Source organism: Sparus aurata, chromosome 18, assembly GCF_900880675.1.
Source record: "Sparus aurata chromosome 18, fSpaAur1.1, whole genome shotgun sequence".
Classification (NCBI taxonomy): domain Eukaryota; kingdom Metazoa; phylum Chordata; class Actinopteri; order Spariformes; family Sparidae; genus Sparus; species Sparus aurata.
In genome coordinates this window covers 27212411-27226293 of record NC_044204.1, presented here as the reverse complement: position 1 = coordinate 27226293, position 13883 = coordinate 27212411, and the positions used below count along the sequence as shown (strand labels likewise).

Below are 13883 nucleotides of genomic sequence, written 5' to 3'. Positions count from 1 at the left end.
CAATTATTCTGACATTAAGTGACATAATTATTATTATTATTTTTTTTTTAGCTCTGTGCCTTTAACGTAATTTAGTGCAAATTACAGAGGATTGCTCCAGGCTGTACAGTATGTAATTACTGGCATATGAGCGCAGTCAGGAATTATTGAATGATTGACAGTCAAGCTGCTCTGAGTCTGACAGACCAATCCAATACCATGTGACTGCTGCACAATGGTTTTATTACCACTCAAGTTGGGCTAATCTGGAATACATAGAAAACACAGACAACAATACCAAGATTAACATCAAGGACCGTAATTCTGTGGCAAATCAAATATGCACAAATGTGTCAATGCTGATGCAATGTTTCGTCAAAACACGTCTCTCTGTACAGTGAAAAGTGTCTTAGATCCAGTCAGAAAAAAAACTCAGTTCAAACCGCTTTGAGCAAAAGAAGAGGAAAGAAAAAATAGAGCAGTTTCTTTCTTCCGTTGCCTGCAGGAGGTGAGATGAACCAGAATGTGTAAAATCTATATGGGTATCAAAGACTATCAAAAGGAAAATAGCCTTTAACCAATCCACTCGGGTCTGTCTCGGCTCAGATGTGAATGTGTAAAGGGGTGAGATTATGTAGTCACACAGACGGCGGCGCGGTGATAAAAATTCTACCATAAAGGCTCCACTTCATTATCTCGACCCATTCAAACGCAATCATCACAGATTTGTATTTCAGCACATATGAAAAGAGAGACAACACCCTGCCACATTCAGACTGGTGTATGGCATTTTACTGATAACCAATACACAAACACACCGTGAGAATGAAAGCTTTTCTTTTTTCATTTTTTATGTTATCTTAGATCACATCCTCAAGTCAGATGCAGAATGCCAGGGGAGGGGGTGGTGGTGGTGGTGGGTGATGTGGTGGGGTGTGGGCTGCCTCCATTTTTTTCCCAGGATGCTCAGGCTGCACGTGTTATGTGAGGTTTTTTTAAAAGGGTTTTCTGAGGATAGGTTTTCCTCCTCTCTCATCAGTCGAGGAATTTAACCCAGCGGATCTGAACAAGCCGTGATGCAACAGCAGTGGTGGAGGAAATTCTCAAATACTTTTTTGAAAAAAAAAATAAAAAAACGTTGAAACAGACTTTTAGAAGTTAAAGTCACTAATTCAAAATGTAAGAGAAGCATTATTGGCAAAAGCATCAAAAGTACAAGTATACAAAATGGCACCTGTTACGCGTTAGGATATTAAATAATATTATTCTGTTGATATCAATAACAAATAAAAGTTGAATTTGTTTGTGAAGGTAATGTTGCACTTCATAAAAGTGGAGCCAACTTAATATAATCTGGGCAGATAAATTGCTCAGTAGCATATCGTACAAGCATCACATGCATTTTAATGAGAAAAGTACTAATATTTGCCTCTGGAATGGATTGGACTAGAAGTATAGAAGTAGGAGTGCCTCAGGGGTAGAGCCAGCATCTTGTTATCAAAAGGTCGCTGGTTCGACTCCCCAGGTCTACACGGGAAAGTGTCCTTGGGCAAGACACTGAACTCCAAACTGCTTCTGATTTGCCGGTCGGCATGGCAGCCACAGCCATCAGTGTATAAATGTATGTAAGTCGCTTTTGACAGAAGTGTCTGCTAAATGTATAATAAAAACGTAGAAAACCACGTCACATCGCTGTTTCCATCTCTCATCTGCTCTTGGCCTGTCATAAAGAGCTGCAGGTCTGTGTGTCTGTTTGACTGAGGGCGGGGCCTCCCTGCATACACACACAGGTAGAGCAGAGAGGCCAACAGCGCACTCTGGCTGCATTCACACAACATCTGGAGGGTTGAGCGGAGGTGTTGCCGTTATTAATCATGTTACTGAATGAAACCGCTGTAAAACAATACGAAAATAGCGTTTTATTTCTTTGTTCTCACCAACACCGCTCTCTCTCTCTCTCTCTCTCTCTCTCTCTCTCTCCATTCACCCTCTAGCTTGCTTGACCACGACTGCTCACCCCTTGAGTTGGAGAGGAGGAGCTAACTTGTTTACAAACAGCAAATCCTGGAAATTACTTGAGTAATTGCACTTAGCTGCATTCCACCACTGTGCAACCATTAGAGTCTTTATTTTGAGTGTGAAAACCCCAAATGGGGGTGGTGGTGGTGGAGGAGGAGAAGGAGGAGGAGGAGGAGGGCCATAATGCTGGAGCACGTCCAGCCTTTGAGAGCCGGAGGGCTGATTCAAGATCATCGTCAGAGCCCGCCTCTATGATCACAGCTGACCCGAGCAGTCTTTGGGGAGATCCTCCAGAGCCTCGCTTTTTCAAGCGCTGTCTTTGATTTCCAACGTTCAATCAGAGCTTGAACGTTTTTCAACAACGGATCAAAGTTTCATATCCAACATTGTACAAGACGCACAACTTTTTTGCCGTCTGAACTTTTCATCTGCCCACTTGTTTTCTGAACAAGCGGCCCACTCCTCAAACCCAGGGTCACTTTTAACTCTTAAAATAAAAGCGATAATCTGACTAGAACAGCCCTTGAGTCCTGTCGAGTTTGTATGGAGTTACTGTATCTGACTGGAGCGTACAATCCCACCGCTCGGCAGTAAAGCTTTCAGCACTCTCAGGTTGAGCCTCGCAGTCACTGTGAAAAGATGTCACATTGGGTTAGGGGAGGGAGACTCTCTTCACTGTATTTTTAAAAGCGAAAGCTCTATTTTTGTCAGCAGGTCACGGCATGCAAAAACGCTCCCCCATGGAAAGTCGGTTAATACTCCACTGAAACCTGATTGTTTCAGTCATTCCTGCCTTCAAACTCCTGGATACAGTGAGATGGAAGCACAACACACACTGATCCATCATGTTTGTGACAGCTTCACTAACGAGGTGCTTTTGCATCTCGAAAATTATAAAGCGGTGAATGTGGAACGTGAAATTACGAGTGCCTCTAAATACGTTGGCGCAGCTGTAATTATGCGAGCGTATTCATTTGTTTACGTGGAGCGCAGACGGAGAACTCGGATAGCAGATCGCAATTATACGGCGCGCAACAGCCCAGTTTATCACCTCACTTATGGCTCAATGTTCTGTGTAACCATTATTCATCAATGTAAATTTGCAAGACACGTTGATTAGGAGCTGCCCACGCCTCCGGAAGACTCAGAAGGGTGCCACTTAAAAAAACGAGGATGATTGGTCGGTCAGCTGTTCTGGCAGCTGAACAGGAGCCGGCAATTAGCGGCGGGGTCGCGGAAAAAAACACGCGCAACCTTTCTAACTTTGCGCCGTATGCTTGTGACAAATTGTTTCTTCTCTCTATAAACCCAATAATTAACGTTCCTATCAACATGGCAGAGGACACGTAACAGATAATCTGGCTGGAGACTGGCAACAGTGCGTGGAGAACGGATGGGGGGGGGGGGCTGCGAGGGAGATGATTAGAAACTACAAAGGGAAGATTTAGATCATGTTTGTAGGCGGTGTGTGTGTGTGTCGAATGAATCTGAATGCAAAAGAGAGGAACACAATAAAGCGGGAAGAGGCGGAGGGGAGGAGGAGACGGAGAGGGGGAGCAGGAAGGGAAGAGAATTGAGTACGCCTGTGCATGTATGTTGAAATCCTTACGTCGCAGTTTGGCAGCAGAGTTCAGGAAGAGAGGGAAGAGGTGAGGAGTAATTCATCACAGTGAATTAACTAAAGACCATCTCACGGTTGTGCTGCCTCCTCCTCCTCCTCCTCCCCCCCTGCTGTGATAGAACAACTGGCGGCAGAGGACAACCGGAGGTCGCTGTCATCTTCGATTCTGCTCCCGCTCTAACTACTACACCCGTCTGCACGGAGAGCCACTAATACAGTGTGCGGTCGTCAGCTATTTACACCATTGCACGTAGAAAGAGAGGAGCACTCAGACTTTTAATCAAGTGGCTTTGATTAGGGTCTGAATACAATTTTTCCGCGGGTGCAGGGCGAAATAAAAACATATTTCTCCAAACCAACCATGCTGCGCGTACAGTAGGTGGTGATTTAACCACACAGATCCCACTTGCACCGAAGTAAGTAAAAGCAGGGTGTAAAAAAATCGGATTACGCTTCATCCAAGCACGCTGTACTGGAGGTTTTGTTCCAAATCTGCGCGCTGTCGGAGGGAAAATGCCTGAACTCGGGATTGGAACGTTTAAATCTACAGCTATGAAAGGACATTTGGCCACAGAACCCTGTGCATTTCACAGGAATCGGTAAGCTGGTTTATTGTGGAGTAAAGCAAAGCAATCACCAGGTAAAGAAGCAGTCAGGAATAAAAACGTTTCATTGCAAACGTTTTCATTCCTTGAAGATGCAGCTTTACCCCCCCCCCGGTAAACACAATCTAGACACTTAAGGATTATTTTAAACCGGGCCCTCCTCTGAGAATCGCAGCATCAGTCAACATCTCTGCCCCCGTTGTGTTGGATCGCTCGCTCGTACAGAGCCTCACCTGTTTCTAAATGCGGCACATGTCGCCTCGGTCATGCAATCTGCCTTTAATAAAATTACCCCCGGGGAGAGATGGTGATAATATCACGCGGCTTGACTTTGTGTCACGCCCCGAGATACTATCACGGTTCTGTGAATGCAGAGACAATAGAGAGCGAGACAATGAAGAAAAGCTGGCATTATTAAAAGTCATGTTAAAATGGATCAGTTTAAGGGCTAAATATATAGGTATGGAAACGTTTTTGCATTCAGATCCAAATCTGCACCTGCTGCAGAGTTTTGTGTTTTCGTCTGTATTTCAGGGTTTTCACGGACCCGTTTGTGCTCAGATAGACGATCCAGATGAAGAAAGATATTACTGCCAAAACATTATTATTCATTTTTTTTATTGGCTGTAATTAGTAACTTCCACCCCTGGTAGAAAATCACAGTTAGCTAGATCAGTGGTGAAATATACAGTTTTCATCTAAACTTCAGAATATTTCCATTACAACAAGGCTATTATAAATTTCAGGTAGAAATAGGATTTTATGACCTTGGTACGTACATGAGTATTTTAAAAGCCATGTCAGTGATTCATACTCACGTATATACTATTTGACATGTGGAAAAACTTGAAAATACTTTTTATTGCTGTGTTCATAAACATTATCAGTGTAGACACGCCCACAGAAAGACTGACAACTTGAGATTTTGTCATGAAACGATCTGCAATCTGATTGGTTGATTTATCAATTACTGAATCAAGCAAAAAAAATTTGATGCCTATTTTGATTATCGATCAGAGGTTTGATTTCTTAAAGCAGGAATGTGATGACACTACCTGAGAAATATACCAATTCAGAGGCTAATCATTCAGCCCTGCTATGTTCCAGTCCTGTGAACTGTAGAAACATCTTTAATAGCTCATCATGAGGTACTATGATGTTTTATAAAAGCATAAGCGCACTGTATTACAAACCAACAGCAGGTCAAATCAGTGACCCGTACAAACTGGATAGCCAAGCTTTTTTTTTTTTTTTCGTTGTTGATGTCCCTCCTTGGAGGGGAGGACAGGATGTCTCAGTTTGTGTGTGTGTGTGTGTGTGTTTGTGTGTGTGTGTGGGTGGGTGTCTCTGTGTGTTTGAGTGGTAAACGCATGCACATGTGCGTGAAGGGCACGGAGGAGGCAGCCGTCTCCCGAAGGAAGAATTTATTTGAAAAGAGCCTCCCATGACCTGGCTTGATCTCGTCGGTTCATTCTTCGGTGGGGGTTGTGCGTGCATGTGTGTTTTCTGTGTGTGTGTCCGTGTGTGTGTGTGTGCACGCTCAGTGTTGGGGGATTTGCGGATCTCTCCAACGGCTGTCCCCCCCGAGGACAGGACTGCACTCCTAACAACGGCTCATAGCGCTAATCTGACTGACAGCTTGGTCCAGCTTTCAGCCAAGAAGCAGCCCACCAGGAAGGTCCAAGTACCTGCTGAAGAATCGTCTCTGCCATGAGACGACAGGGGGGAAGCTGCTCTCCCTGAGCTGTTCGCAGGAAAACGCTGAGGAGCCTGTCTCACCCTCTGCCTCTTTGTCTGTCTGCTTGTTGTTTGTCAGCGCTACATTGTTAAGACCTTCACTTTTCCGGACTCAGCTGGATGTGACAGTTTGACAGACTGTCAGAGCGGCAGAGTAAAAGGCAGTGCACTGACACTGTCACGTTAGTCTTCTGCAGGCATTTTGAAAGGACACCTTTAAACTTTTGCCCCTTGACGCTTCATTTTTGTTTTCAAACTATATTGTGCTATACAAAACTATATTCTATATTCTACGAACACATTAAAATGCACTTTTTTGTATTATTTTAAAGGGAATACAAGGCCATTCAAATTCACGCTCATATAAGTAATCTTAATGTTGATATTGGTGAATCCCACTTGAAATCCATTTAACTTAAAAGGTGCAAATTTGTAAGAAAAGACCACCTGACTAATTCAAACTCAAAACAAATAGGGGGCAGCATATCACCAGGGTCACTGATGCTAGCTGATGCTAGTAGCTGCCGTTAGCTCAGTTAGCCGTTCAGCTGGGAGCTCGGAGCACCAGGAGAGTGTGGGTGAGCTTCGGACCAGGACGAAGCTAGCTGATTAGCACATTAACTTCAGCAACGCATTGACATCATAAGATCAGAACTGCTATTTCTTCATATTCTATTGACACATTTGGTTAAAGGAGCTCTGTGCAACATGTTGTTGCACTTGAAGCCGGCTGTGGCACTGAGATGAAGTACTAGAGAACAGCCAAACCCCTGTGGACTGTTGAGTCCTTCATAGAGAAAATCCACAGTCCAGCAGCATTCAACAACTCCAACAAGTCGTCCACAGGCTTGTATAAGTGATCGACACAGGCGGGGAAGGTGTATTTTTTTATGTAGTGTTACAATCTGAGCACGCATCACCAATAAAAAACTTTAACGTAGAAATTTTTACTTTTTTTTTTTCAAATTCTTACATATTGCACCTTTACAGCTTCACCCGACTCCTCAGATCCATGTCGATATTGGGACCAGGTTCATGTGTCCCAAATAGCCTTCGAGGCCCGACAGGTGATGCAAGGAATGTCAGTCACTTGAAGAATGTCACATGTGCACTATTTTCCCACCACCCTCCTGTAACTGTACACACAACACATTAAGGCAAAAGTACAAAAAACTACAGTGAGTAAAATAAAAAAAAAAAAACACCCCCTAAGCCATCTGCCGTGTTTCCTTCCTCCGTCAGGGGGCAAACCGTGAGTCTGCTCAGCTGAGATGCCCACTCATCAATCAGTGGGGGCTGCTCCACGCGACACCCAGCGCAGCTTGAACCTCATAGCTGCCCCTCATAATTGAATATTAAACCCCCGATGAGTGGCAAGGCAAACTGCTGCGGTGCCGAGTGGAGACGCGTGGTGTGCCGGCGCCGCATACGTGCGTGCGTGCGCCACTTAATGTGCTGTCAGTTGCGTCATGCCTACCCCGAGGTTGTGCTGTCACGCTGTCACAATATCAATCTTTTGGATAAGAAATGTATCTGCAGACCGACACCCACACTCACACAGGGGTCCACAGATGCAGGCAGGCACGGATGTACTTGGCACGCACGATATACTGGTTTTAAATAAACGGTGGCAGAGGCAGAAGGCTGTAAGAAACCAGACCGTTGTTCGGATAAGTCAAGAAATTGAATTTGGCTTTCTGTGTTTTTTAAAATTTATTTTTATTTTCGGTCCCTGTTTAATGCAGCATGCTGAAGGATAACCACGCAGGGGAAATCTGTATACGGAAACGCTAAAGATTCAGGAGCAACGCAAGAGAGCAAACTGAACTGTATTTATCACAGGCATAAAAATTAAAAAGCAAAACGGTGAGGGGAAACACAAGGAAATTGTATTTTTCTGGAGTCTTTTCCCGCGTAATCTGATGTATGAAATGGATGCTGAGGCGGAACATGACGCGGGGAGGTACTCCCCTCTTTCAAGAGGTTCAAAGGAAAAGCTTTGTGTGCCGTAACAAATTTGGATTCTTCAAAAGGAAAAAAAAAAAATAAAACACATTCAGCATCTAGAGATGCAGCCACAGTGTCTCCTCAAAGATTTCTTACAATTCGTCTGCCGCGTTTAAACTACCGCTAACTGCCAGCGCACCGTGTTTGCGCCGCTGCTGTGCTTTCATCGCGTCTGTCATGAAAATGTGCAAGCAAATCAGGCCTCAACATCCAAGCTTCACAACAAAGTGTTTCTGTACAGAGCGAGCTGGAGTTTTTATCCTTCTCCAAACTTAAGGAAGCTGAAACAACATGCCAGCCCCCCCGTCCTGCTGTTTCAAGAGGCTCCCTGTGAAAGCCGAGAGGCTGACTCTGACAGAAATGCCTCATTCAGAGTCAAACTGGCATCAGCTGTTGACAGACAGCCCGGAAAATAAAAACATCCCAGTGATGGGTGTCCTTTCTGGCTAGCTGATCTGTGAGAATAAGGGCGTTAAAATGTACAGAGGATACAAACCAAGAACACGACCGATGATCTTTTCAGGATTCATTCTGTTTTGACAGGCAGTCGCAGCAAAACTGGGATTAAGATATTTCCTGTTTTTCATCGCAGAGGAAGTGATCTCCGCGAACTACTCATCAGTCTTCAGAAAAAAAAAAAAAAGGAGGGAGCGGATTGAGCCACACAACGGCAAACTCTAATCAAGAGTCCGCTAATTATGCACAGGGCGTTAGGTTGCACTATATGTGGGTCAGCTGCTACAGTTTAATAATGCATGGTGGCTCCGCTACATAGTGAGATATACAGTTTGGGCACATCAACCGCAGTTGCAGTTTGATTTGTGATAACTTGATGAAAGAAGAAAATGGCTAAATGTGCATGCACCCCAAAGTAAAGTCCTCAGTTCACCCGTGCACTTCAAGCCACAGACAGTCGCCCAGGTACACCGCGGTACAGTAGGTGTTTACATCTATATTTAAGTCGTCACAGCTGCAAAAGCAATACAGAATGCCAGCCCCTTCCGTCACACCTATAATCATCCCAGCATGTAGCGACTCATGCCCCGTCTGTCCCTGCTCCCCCGTCCTTATAATGTCTTCATAATTATCAGCTAAGGGTGCAACTGGGGAGTGAGGAAGAGAGAGGGGAAGAGAGAGAGAGAAAGGGAGCGAGCATGGGTAGACTGCCAGAGCAGGCAGCGCCCTGTAGATGCGTGATGAATGAGGGTGTCAGCTGAATTCAGCCCGACTAGCGGCGCTGTCTCCGATAGGGGTCGGGCCCCGTGCGCCGAGACCTGTCTCATTAACCACAGTGATCATGCATTAACAAGAGAGACAGAGAGTGTGGGGGAAAATAAATCATTTTCTATCAGACGGAAGAAGCAGCAGTTTTTTTGAAAGCGTAACAGCCACCTCAGTCCATTTAATGTGGTCTCAACGCTGGTCAACGTAGAATCTGACAGAATATCACACTCTTCAGCGCGTCACGTGTCGACGTGTGTTGGAAATATGTGGATTAAAGTGTCATCATTTTGATTTTAAGTAATTACTTTAAAGCTGCGACAAGATACTTTCCTTTTGGTTGATTGTGGCGGCCCAAGTGGGACAGGAGCGATACTGATCTGGCCAGCATGTGCACTTGTTCTGGACCTGAAAAAACTCAGTAATGAAACATGAAAATGGTGAAACAAGGCAAGCTTTGTTTCAGTGCTGTTCTTCCAGCTAGGTTACGTTTACTCTGCAGCCCACAGATCAGATTTGATTTCTCGGTCATAGTCATTTTGTTGAGCTTAAAGGCTTTAAGGTGCAATATGTAAGAATTTCTCATTCCAAACTAAAATCATCAACCGAATATATAGAAGTAACTGTTTTGAAATCACGTAAAACATGTCTATGTGTTGTGTTGCAGCGCTGTATGTTACAGTTAGCATGCTAACCAGCTAGCTTCGTAGAGTCATAGCCTGTTAATAAATAACACCAACACTTTCCCGATGCTCCGAGCTCCCAGTCCGGGCAGAGTCGGCTAACACGACCGCTAGCTGCATGGCTAACTGAGCTTACCAGCAAGCAGCTACAGCTAGCAGCAGGGGCTACTTTGATGAAGTGCTGCCCCCTGTTTGTCTGGAGGATACATTTGGCAAGTGGTCACTTCTCACATATTGCTCCTTTAAGTTATCAGCACTACCTTGTACTGTTACCGTCTTATTAATACTAAGTCAACGGCGAGATATAGCCCGGCAGCAAGGCTAACATTAAACATCATCCTATAAGACAGTTGTTCTGCTGCCATCTGGTCACACTGTCGTACCACCAGGCTACAGAACAGCTTCTTTCCCCGAGCTGTGAGACTCCTCGATTCATCCTCGGCACACCACCTTACAGTAGCCAGTGTTCTCCATAGTGATCCTATTTGTTCACGTTGGACATATAGAAGCATCAGTGTAAAATTTGACCGGTTCGTGACCAGTTCAAAGTTCCTCATGGCAGGTTTGAAGTATATTTTAGCAGATGAATTGTCATCCTAGCGTCTAAAGAGTCACATTTGGAGAACGGGGACAGGCAAAGGCCGGCGCTCGCCGACACCGGCTCCCACTTTCTTTCTCCCCCATTGTTTCGATACCCTGCATTATTGATGCGGCGCTGACATTTTACACTCCCCAGCCGCAGTCGCCTCCACTGTCACCTGCAGCACTGTCTCCACAATAACCGCACTGACACCGCTGTCAGAGCCACAAAAATGAAGTGACTTCCCCTGTGGGCACTGTGTGGGGATCCTATTGTGTTTCCAAGTGAGATTTTGGGTGATGTGCGTCACTCTATTGTCTCCCTTCAACACTCCTATAGCATCTATTTATCTAAATCACACACAGACAGAGAAAAAACAATATGCATTCACCACTTTGACAATGCAGATTGTCTCTGTGATGAATGTTACGGATAAGGAAAATGCTTTTGCCCACACACACACAGAATCTACTGTACTGTTGCTCCTGCTGGTATCAGGGGCGTGGTTGAGAGTCAGCTCAGGTCAATCCCTACATAGTACCATAACATAATGACGGAACTGATGGTTGAAGGAAACGTGAAAAACACTTTTTCTTTTAGCAATCAGCCTCTGAAAAATCACCAAGTGCCGCTTCACATGCCATGAAAAGATCTCACACAGCAGCACAACCCCCTCCTGGCATCAGATAAGAGAGGAGCTGTCAGCCCTCACACTTTTAGCACTCTTGAACGGCTCCGATCGTCCATTTATAGTCCCCCCCCTCCAGCTTTTGAAATAAAGATAAACGCATAAATATTAAGTCAGTGATGTAATTTCTAACACCAGAATCTGCGAGGGGGCCACCTTTGCTCCCCTCAGCCCCCCCCCAGAACATCACCAGATCAGTCACATACTCTTTGCATGAAGAAAGAAAAAGAAGCTTTTTCATGCGCTCGTCAACAGCTGATGCGGTTGGTTACCCCAAACAGTGGCTCCACAGTGAAGCGCACTGCAAGGCGCGCAAACTAACAGTGTTTTTATTTAGCCTGGGTGCACGCTGCTCTGTTCCTTCAAGAACACCCCCACCACACACCCCAAACACCCCCCCCAGGAAAGAAGCTCAGCCTACCTCGGTCCGCCGTGACAGCTCCGTGTGTCGACTTGTAGCGGCGACTGGCAACAACGTGACGCTCCTCGCGGTGAAGGATCACAGTGGGTGAGCGCAGAAGTTTTTTGACGACTCAGTGACTGAGAGGATCACACGCGCTGTGCCAGTGGCTGCTGACAGGTCTGTGTATCTCACTCACTGATTTACACACACACACACCTCCGAGGAGCGTGTACGACAACGCCCCAAAACAAACAAACACACAAAAAACTGATCTGCTTGATGCGCCGCCGGATCGTTAACGCGCGCTGAAAAGACGTCGCTGTCCACAACTCGGCTGTGCGCAACGGTGCGCTCCCACTCTCTCCCGACGAGCTCCCCAATCTGAAGCGCTCCCCAAGGACACGTGACCAACCCACGGGGGGACGGGAATAGCTCTCATTCCCCCATGGCAGCAGCTGGGATCGCTTACACCGCTGCTCCAGTGCCCGCGCAACAAACCCGAGCTGTGCGCACCAACACTCCTCCTCCTCCTTCTCCTCCACCACCACCCGCGCTCCCGTCCCCCGTGGCCTCAGGGTGTCGCTGCCATTAAAACGCACTACAGGCAACGTGTGTGTGTGTGTGTGTGGGGGGGGAAATACACCTGTGTCGAAATGAAGGTGCTCAAATTGCCTATAGGAGACAACAATCCCTGTTGATCAACCACATTTAGAGCGTTTTACATTCAAAGAAACTCACAGCAACTCTGATAAATTAAGGAAAAAAATAACTTGCTTTTATTTGATCAGTTTAACTGTTTAACTCAAAACGCTCCTTTTCCAGTGGTGGACAAACAAAAAACAAAAAAAAGGGCACCAGCTGTAAAAGGTGGGCACCAACATCAGATAGATTTATTTTATGCTGAACTAAATCAGGTTTTCTCCACTGGAGGGGCACCGAGAACGCACGTCATCAAGTTTTATGTACGAACCCGGAGGGCACTTCCGACATAGAAGTTGGACCAGTTTCTTCTTGTTGTCCCATCTTTTCTCACTGGTCTTGTGACGCCGTGCACAACCAACCACCAATCAGATTTTACCAACTTTTTTAATCACAATGTGGCGTCATTTGGCCGCTGTTAAAACATCTGATCAAACCACGCCCACACCGCCCTGATAAGGCAGATTAACTACAACTGTTTGTGTTTCAATCTCAAATAGCCTACCTAGGATGTCTCATCCAGACTTTAACTTTGATTGTTGTTTATTTAGCTATAATTTTACATGTTATAACCATGAAGCTTACAAATCATCAGTGTGGCTGTGTGTCGGGCACTTGCGCTCTTTAAGTAAATCCTTTTTTAAATATTCTCATAAAACTTTCAGTTTCAGTTTGAGAGTTCGTGCTGGCTCAAATTAATACAGCACTTCTTCCTTTTGCTTCTCAGTCAAATCTTCTGACGCAGTTGGCAGTTGCGCTTCATCAAACAAGGCATTTGCCGATGTGGAGCCTCATCTTCGGCCGCTTTGCTGGTCCGTTTCTGGAGGAATGATATCGGGAGATGTTATTTCCTCCTTTTTTCTGCTTGTGTTTTTCTTCAGTGACGGCAAAACATGAGTCAGCAAGAAAATCCCTGTAGGTTAAACTGGGCTTTACACGACATATTTGGGGCTGACTCACCCTCATGGACACACTGGAAGACCAGCAGACATACAGAGAAACTTGCTTTCAAACAGCCCGTAATCACTGTCTCAATGTAACGGGCTCACTTTTTAAAACAAGAGTCGGTTTTTCAGCATCTTAGGGACATTCTGATAATCGCTCCGTGGTGAATATTACAATGTCATTTATCCTTGGGCTCACTTTATTCTAAAAATAACAGAAGTAAACTCTTTTAAGTGTGTCTGTAAACAGGATGTGGCTGTAAATGAGCATGCATCCTCAGCTAACCCTGCATATATATAAAAAAAAACAAACAACAAACCAAACACTGGCCCCTATTGTTGTTGAATCTGACAGTAATTCTCCACATTCTGATCCCACGCGGCACCGAATCCTTACAGGCAGAGCGTAAACTGCTGCGGCAGACAGTCAGAGAATGCCGCATACCCAAACGCCTCCCTTCTTCCTTTTGAGGCCTTCTGACAATGCAGGTGATTGTGAAATCTGTTTAATATCTCATCTGTCAGCGCTCAAAAGTCGCTCGCTGCAGAATCCTGAGGCGTTACACGTTCTTGAAGGATAAATGCCCTCAAGTAGGGATGCAAAGTTTGGGTTTCTCAGTAAGCGTGGCGTGTTGCCAGAAGGAGCTGATGTGAAGAAAAATCCCTCCGCATCACATAAATGCTGATTGGTTTAGAG

At 45.3% G+C, this 13883-nt stretch overlaps 1 protein-coding gene across 2 annotated transcripts in view; it reads right to left on the bottom strand.

The window, feature by feature from the left end:
- The window catches only part of mid2 (midline 2), a 170461-nt gene extending 158378 nt beyond the window's left edge, over positions 1-12083 (bottom strand). For both annotated transcript variants that reach the window (XM_030396530.1, XM_030396531.1), the window contains exon 1: positions 11562-12083. The gene's annotated coding sequence lies outside the window, so the exon portion shown is untranslated. The remainder of the gene's footprint in view (positions 1-11561) is intronic.
- Between the last annotated feature and the right edge of the window lie 1800 nt (positions 12084-13883).